The 8834-nt window shown below is 36.3% G+C and overlaps 1 protein-coding gene across 2 annotated transcripts in view; it reads left to right on the top strand.

Annotated features, from left to right (window-relative positions):
* Positions 1-8163, top strand: part of anapc1 (anaphase promoting complex subunit 1) — a 115164-nt gene extending 107001 nt beyond the window's left edge. For both annotated transcript variants that reach the window (XM_082153266.1, XM_082153265.1), the window contains exon 49: positions 4850-8163. The gene's annotated coding sequence lies outside the window, so the exon portion shown is untranslated. The remainder of the gene's footprint in view (positions 1-4849) is intronic.
* Positions 8164-8834: the final 671 nt, after the last annotated feature.

Below are 8834 nucleotides of genomic sequence, written 5' to 3'. Positions count from 1 at the left end.
GTGATGCATACTTACTGTCCATATGCACAATTATTTTATGTGTTGAAATTTTTGGATTTTTGAATTGTAAATGTGAATGCACATTTATAAAATTGCTTTATTTTGCACATTCATGCAAGATTGGAGATTCAGAATGTACAACTACTGTTCAAAAGTTTTGGGGTCAGTAAGATTTGTTTAGTTATTCAGCAAGAATGACAGTAAAGACATTTTAAATGTTACAAAAGATTCAGAAAAATACATATTTTTTAGGACTTTCTTTTCATCCAAAAATAACAACAACATTGATAATAATCAGAAATGTCCCTTGAACAGCAAATCAACATATTCAAATGATTTCTGAAGGATCATGTGACACTGAAGACTGGAGTAATGATGCTGAAAATTCAGCTTTGATCGCAGGAATAAATTACAGTTTACTATACATTCCAATAGAAAAAAGTTATTTAAAATTGTAATAATATTTCACAATTTTACTGTATTTTTGATTAAATAGATGCAGACTAGAGATTTTTTTTCAAAAACATAAAATCTTACCAACCCCAAACTTTTGCACGGTACTGTATATCGCCTTAATATAGTGCGTTGTGTGTCTAACAATGGCTGTGATTAGTTTCAAGTCACACCTGTTACTATATTGACTGATTTAGCTATTGGCTCACCTGTTTTAAAACAATAATAAATCAAAATGCATATGGTTTTGCATTCACTTATCTTACTTCTACACGGTCTCTCCTCTGCTATATTAGGCCATCTCAGGCACATCCACGTGGACCGAATTAATGATTAATGATTGAAAAGCAACAGAAAATGTATAAACTCATTTTATTAATCAGTGCAGGCCGACGCCGAGAGTCTTGTTTGCACTGGGATCTTTAAAGAATAGCCACAACGAGAAATAGAGACATTAATCTCACTCACTAACAATTAACAAGTCAACGACTCGCTCGCCAGTAACCGGCAGAGCTTCATGAATATTTAATGGCGTGGGACGGTTTGTTGTTGAAGGGTGTGAGTGCTGGCAGCAGGAGTTTCTCGTAACCTCACGTTGTTTTTAATGGGATGTATGTGCATTTTGAAAATTCCTGTAAAAAAACCATCTGAACCTGAATGCTGAGCGGTCAGAATAGGCGTTTTAATAAAAGTTTGACGTGCAACAGCGAGCAGGTGTCATACCCAACTATACCGTGCATCTGCTTCCAGGATCTGCTTTATGATTCTTTGATAATGCTTAAAATCGCACCCTCAATTTGACCACATGGAGTTGTGTATATTGTGTTTTTGGTCTGGTTGCATGTGTGGGCCAGCGACTCTCTCTCAGTGTGTGTGTGAAACTATCTAGGCGCACTCGACTGGAGTGTCGGGTTTCACATCAGGCCCTGAGAGAGCTTTTCTGGCTGTTATCTCTTTAGTCACGAGCAGCGCCGTCCCTTCCAGCTCTGACAGAGAGAGAGAGAGAGAGAGAGAGAGACCTCTCCTTCACTCCTACACACACGCTTCCTTACGCCAGATTCATTGTACACTCTTACTTCACTCATTGTTCTTAACACAACACCCGAGGTCAACGTTACAGCTCAGGCAAGGCTCTTTCATAGCTCAGCACAGTTTGCCGTGCGTGTTTTATTGATGTAAAACTTGTTTTTGATGTAGCAAATATGTATAGCGGCTCAGATCATTCGGTGTCAGGTTTTTTTAAATTGAAATATTTAGTATCTTTTGCTAATCTGACCACTTTATTCTGAGATTACTTTGTTTTTTGTTTTTCTCAAGGCAAACAAACAGAAGCTCAAGAAAAAGTCTATACATCTGTCCTACCGTTTTGTCTCAGTTACGGAGGCCCTAAAGGGACATGGTGGTAGAGAAAAAGTGAAAAAATATGAGGGAGGAAAGATTATAGGTCAATGCTTTTGCGTTCCCCCGAGAAACTTTGCGTTCGCTCGCACAGAGCTCAAAAGGTTTTGCGAACAATCGCAAAGTTTATCTGGGGAAAGCAAAACATTTGCGATAGAACGCACAAGCATTAATATCACTGTAGTAAGTGATCAGTTGACTTAACTTAAAAAAAGTGAGTAAATCCGACTGTTTTTTAATTTCGCATGAAGTTTGTTTACTTAATAATTTTCAGGCAACGGATTTCCTCACTTTTTTTAAGTTAAGTCAACTGATCACTTTTTTTTTTCTTTTCTTTTTTTTCTCCCATCTTATATTTATTTTCCACCTTCATGTCCTTTTGGGAGCTCCGTATTGTGATGTACATATAAATATATACAGTACTGTGCAAAAGTCTTAGGCATGTTAATACCCCCACCCCCCCCAAAAAATGTTTTTAAGTCAGTTATTTCTATCTTTTGCTGTAGTGTGTCAGTAGGAAATATCAGTTTACATTTCCAAACATTCTTTTTGCCTTTAATTGTAATAATCCAGTGAGATTTGTGTATGCACAAGGAGTCTGACAACAGCCGGTATGATCTGATCTCACCATCATCGAGTCCGTCTGCGATTACATGAAGAAACTGAGACAGACTAAATCCAGAAGAACTGCGGGAACGTCTCCGAGACGCTTGAAGAAACCTTCCTGCAAAGCTACCTGAAAAACTATGCGCAAGTGTACCTGGACAAAGGCCGTTTTAAACGCAAAGGGTCGTTACACCATATATTGATTTGAATTAGTTAATAGAAGTTAAATCATAAATAAATTCAATTTGTGATTTTATTTTTGAAAGCATTCTCACTTTACAGCATTTTAACACGAGTGCCAGTGCTCTTCACAGTTCTGTAGCTTTGCAGGAAGGTTTCAACATGCCTAAGACTTTTGCACAGTACTGTATATATGTGTATATAGGTTATTTATATATAGGTATTTAAATTGATTTATTTTTCTATTTTTATTTATTTAAATGTTATTAAATTTAAATATTTTAATGACATTTTATGATTCATATAATCAAATATAATTAACTTATCTGTTTTAATTATTTACATATTTTTAAATTAATTAATTTGAAGTTATATTTATTTTAATAGTGTGTTTCACGCTTTCCTTTCGTATCGTCACGTATCATGTATTTTTCAAGGATGTGGGCTTTTATACGTTTCTCAGCTATTAACCTACAAAGTTGCTCGGTATCAATGACTTTTCTTCAGGGGGACTAACAGAAGACCATGTGGTTTAAGTTGAGAAGGAGACAGCCGCTGTGTAGCCATGCACAATGCAAATTTAACAGCGTGTGGGTTAATTTGTATTTGTTTTTGACATCATTTACTAGCATAGGTTGCACCTTAGCGATTGCCACAAACCTTTTCTTTTTGCCACCTTTGATGCGATTCTCGAAAAACAGTTTGATGCAAATGTGTTCAGACCATAGTTTTTATTATGCAAAAAAAAAAAAAAAAACAGCGCACAGGAAAAAGCATACATTTACTACAACATAATCAGTTATTCATATTTTGTTGTTTTTGCATGTGTTCATAATGTCTTTGGCCAAATATCATGTCCACAAAACTTGCGTTATCACCACAAATAAAACAAATAGACTCCAAGCACAACTATCCATAACATGCTTACAAAACACATTTTAATAATATTTGAATAAAGGGAGATTATCACTTTTGGCCACTAATGTATGTCAACAAGTAAACGTAGGAGAAACATCTGACGTAACCCTAAGCAATACATTTTTTTTTCTTCTTTTTGTGTGTGTGTGTGTGTGTGTGTGTGTGTGTGTGTGTGTGTGCTGAGGTTAACTAGATTATCATCTCAAAGCCTTAATCATTTTTTATGTAAATCCTAGCCATAAAACATGTCAGGTGGCATTATTTCTATACGTGCTGACGTGACACATTAGACTACTTGTAACATGAGGTTCAAGTATTGTGTTCCTCAAAACCCAACATGTGCACATCATGCAGGGATAAACGTGCAAAATGATCGCATTGGGCAAATAACGTGGGTTCTTTAGGCCTTTAAAAGCTGAACAAGATCAACTAGAGACTATATATGAAGAGTTCAGATGCAAAGTGCCATCTGGAATTTTCTTCTAGAATGATCATTTTTTTATCAAGCTCGTAGATTTAAGTTCAGTAATTTCACTTAAATGACAATTAATAGGTCATTTTCAATGCCATTTAAGTGAAATTACTGAATTTAAATATACAAGCTTGATAAAAAATGATCATTCTAGAAGAAAATTTAAGATGACACTTAGAGGCTTTTGCATCTGAACTCTTCATATACTAAAACTCTGATCAGTGTCGGTCATCATCTCAAGGGCTTGGAGCGAGCCGGGGGGGGGGGGTCATAACTTTACAGGAGAGACAACTACACTTGAGTTGGTGTCAACTACACTTAACGCCCTTCTGGCTCTGAACAGTACAAAAATGTGAGTCCTATATGTATTTTGTGGACTTACGCCCCCCCTGGCTCCAAGCCCGTAATGAAGTCCGCCCGCTTGCTCTGGGAACAAAGAGACTTCTCTCACTCATGACCCGCTCTCGATCAGGGAGGAGGGGGTGGAAAAGAAAACACACACACACACACACACACACACACACACACACACACACACACACACACACACACACACACACACACACACACACACACACACACACACACACACACACACACACACACACACACACACACACACACACACACACACAGCAGAAACGGGGGCTGTTGAGGGCACGGCCTCAGGCCCTGAAACCTCAGCCCTGCTATTACTGCACGTCTGCAGAGAAACACTCACAGACAGGTGCTCTCTCCTGACGTTCACTTTAATAGCTGTGATTCTGGAAGCTTGTTGAGCTCTGTTCACTGAAGTGTGTGTGTGTGTGTGTTTCTGTGCAGGTCACGCCGAGGAGACGCTGAACAGTGACCGTCCTCCTGCAGATTTGGCGTCAGACGTGGGCAGAAGCTCTTGAGGTCAGCCGTTCACTGAGCGCACACTGTTTATGCTGCCGGGACGGTCCCGCTTAAGAGCTCCGAAGTCGTAATTATGATGTGATGTGCGCAAACTGATATATTGTCTATTACTTGCTCACAAAGCATTTTTAAATCCCACTTCAACAAAATGTGATTTATGCTGTATTTTATGTGTTTTATCATTCTTGTGCAACTACAAAGAATTTATTCTTAAATCAGAAAATGTTAGTTTTACATTAAATCAACATTGACGATTATAATTTACACTATATGATCAATAGAGCATAACAATGACCACACTTGGTTCCAAAAGTATTTTTCTCATTCATTTTCTCTCTTTTTTTTCTATATTTATCAACAAAAGTCTTAAAAACATTTGCGTTTTAAACCATGAACCACAACAACCAGTTCAGAGATGAATCACAAACATGACCAACATGCCAAACATGTATGACAATCTGAGAAAAAAAAGGCAAAGATGGTGTACTTTCAATTTCAGTTTATGAGGAAATGATCTACTCACAAAATATAATAAAAATATAATATTACATATCTTATAATGGTAATTTACTTAGCTGTGTATCATTTATATTAAATATAGCTAAATTTGGTAACACTTTACTTTGTCTTTATATGTAATGTATTATAAAAGTATTTTAATGCATTAATTATGCCTCATGGATAATAATACACACCTTTCACATGTTTTTTTAATGCATTATACTTTCTAAACAACCAATTTCAGATGTAACAAGGAACCTGCAAATATTATAATGTATTTTAACTTCGGTTACGGTGTAAATGCTTTATAACGTACATTATGAAATGCCTTAAATACATACATCAAGGCTTTAAGTTTCTTATATATACATATACATACATATACAGTCGTGGCCAAAAGTGATGTCCAGCCTCGGAAAATTGACATCTTCAGCTTTTATTTAAACATCATCAATTCTGGCAACACTTTAGTTTAGGGTCCAATTCTCACTATTAACTTAGTTTCATGTTCTGCATGATCATATTCTACATCCCATAATCCTACCCAATACCTAACCTTAACAACTATCTTACTATTAATAAGCAGTAATTTGGAGTTTATTGAGGGAAAAGTTGTAGTTAATAGTGAGTTAATAGTGAGAATTGGACCCTAAACTAAAGTGTGACCCAAATTTATAGCTGTGCTTTGAGTCAACTGTTTTATTTGTGATAACGCAATGAAACATGCTAAATTGTGCGGATATCGGAGAGCCAACACAATATTAATAACTGATTATTGAATATCGAACTGAATATTAAATATTTTGAATATTAAAAAAAATATTTTCCTCATATTTTGATGATTTTATCATACTTGTAGGGTCATTAAAAACAAATATCCCCTCTAGACATCACTTTTGGCCACTATATATATATATACAGTACTGTGCAAAAGTCTTAGGCATGTTAATCCCCCCCCCCCCAAAAAAAATGGTTTTAAGCCAGTTATTTATATTTTTTGCTGTAGTGTGTCAGTAGGAAATATCAGTTTACATTTCCAAACATTCTTTTTGCCATTAATTGTAATAATCCAGTGAGATTTGTGTATGCACAAGGAGTCTGACGACAGCCGGTATGATCTGATCTCACCATCATCGAGTCCGTCTGTGATTACATGAAGAAACAGAAGAAACTGAGACAGACTAAATCCAGAAGAACTGCGGGAACGTCTCCGAGACGCTTGAAGAAACCTTCCTGCAAAGCTACAGGACTGGGAAAAGCACTGGCACTCGTGTTAAAATGCTGTGAAGTGAGAATGCTTTCAAAAATAAAATCACAAATTGAACTTATTTATGATTTAACTTCTATTAACTAATTCAAATCAATATATGGTGTAACGACCCTTTGCGTTTAAAACGGCTTTTGTCCAGGTACACTTGCGCATAGTTCTTCAGGAAGCTTTGCAGGAAGGTTTCTTCAAGCGTCTCGGAGACGTTCCCGCAGTTCTTCTGGATTTAGTCCGTCTAAGTTTCTTCATGTAATCACAGACGGACTCGATGATGGTGAGATCAGTGGCCAGTTGCATAAACTGTTAAGACTAGTCTTACAAGTTAGGCATCCAATTTTATTCTTTAAAACTGTTAATAACTTGTTAAAGTCAGTAACATAAAAACATAGATTGGTCTAATTTGACACCGAACAGTAAGACTGATTACCCCTAACTAACTTCTATTTGATCATACTAGTTCTTAAGACACAGTCTTAACATAATGGCTATGTTTATGCAACTGGCCCCAGATCATACCGGCTGTTGTCAGACTCCTTGTGCATACACAAATCTCACTGGATTATTACAATTAATGGCAAAAAGAATGTTTGGAAATGTAAACTGATATTTCCTACTGACACACTACAGCAAAAGATAGAAATAACTGACTTAAAACCATGCCTAAGACTTTTGCACCGTACTGTATATGTGTGTGTGTGTATATATATATATATATATATATATGTATGTATGTATACATGAAGAGTTCAGATGCAAAAGCCTCTAAGTGTCATCTGAAATTTTCTTCTAGAATGATCATTTTTATCAAGCTTGTATATTTAAGTTCAGTAATTTCACTTAAATGGCATTGAAAATGACCTATTAATTGTCATTTAAGTGAAATAACTGAACTTAAATATACAAGCTTTATAAAAATGATCATTCTAGAAGAAAATTTCAGATGGCACTTAGAGGCTTTTGCATCTGAACTCTTCATGTATAGTTTGAGAGTGTTGTTCGATTAATTGCGTAATTTTGCAATACTTTGTGACAGTGGATGGTCACTTTCTCCCCAAAATAGCGTTGAAATCATTGATTTGTGACTTCTACACAAGACGTGTCTTTTCAGTGAAAAGGTTTATACATTATGGCTAAAAATCTATTTGATTGTTTATGCATTATCGCTACAACTCAATGGAGAAAATGAATGGGATTGTACTTGCGGAGCTCGTTTCGGCTTGTGTCTTTTTTTTCTTATCGACACAAACCAAACAGGAAAAATCCCAAGTATCATTACTAGTCATTTACCGATGACAAAATCATGGCGAATACGATGATTCTGACGTGACTCGTATTTACTTTCAAGCTAAACTCCCGTGGACTCGTAAAGACAAACAACATTGCAGCTCTGCCAGACTAGCTGAAGCATTGTTGATGCAGAGTAATGTAACACGAACACTTATCACTCAATAAATGTTTCCCTGAAAAACAAGATCAGTTTGACATTTGTCTTTTTCTGTGGTCAGACTTGTGACTGTTTATTTTAACGGTGTGTTTACGTTGAGCTGTCCTCCTACGATCTGTCTGCCAGTCTCGAACAGAGTGGTTGAGTTGTGGTTTAGATGTGCGCAGTGCATTCCCAGAGCCTGTGTGTGTGTGTGTGTGAGGACACGTGTAAAGCTCTCAAATGTCACACACATGAGATGCGTGCTTTAGTGTTGTTGACATACAAAAACTGCCTGTTTGAAACATTTCTACAGTTTATGCCATTGCATTGATTCTAGGAGGATGCGTTTCCCGCGTATGAGTGCTTTCTATTAATAGATGTGTGTTTGTTCATTTTATTCCACCAGCATGAAGAATATGTTGGATTAATTAGTAAATGATGGTGCAATTTATTGTGCAGTGATATTTAAGGTGTGCAAATTATTTATACTTTACGTGTGCGTGCACAAATGCAAAACGTCTCACATTTGATTTGCAGAAACGTGTGTAGTGCATGAGTTTGGAGTATGCAGATGTCAAATTTTGTCCTCCCACTAATAACACTTAATGGGTGTTGGTTAAATCAGGCGGTTGAATCGTGAGTTTTGCATAAATGTTAAAAGTCAGATTCTGACTGATAAGTCAGTGATGGATTCATGAGTGAGTCATTGTTTTTTA

The sequence above is a fragment of the Leuciscus leuciscus genome, assembly GCF_965113295.1.
Source record: "Leuciscus leuciscus genome assembly, chromosome: 22".
NCBI lineage: Eukaryota > Metazoa > Chordata > Actinopteri > Cypriniformes > Leuciscidae > Leuciscus > Leuciscus leuciscus.
Note: the sequence above shows the minus strand (reverse complement) of the source record. Positions and strands in the feature narration are given on the sequence as shown.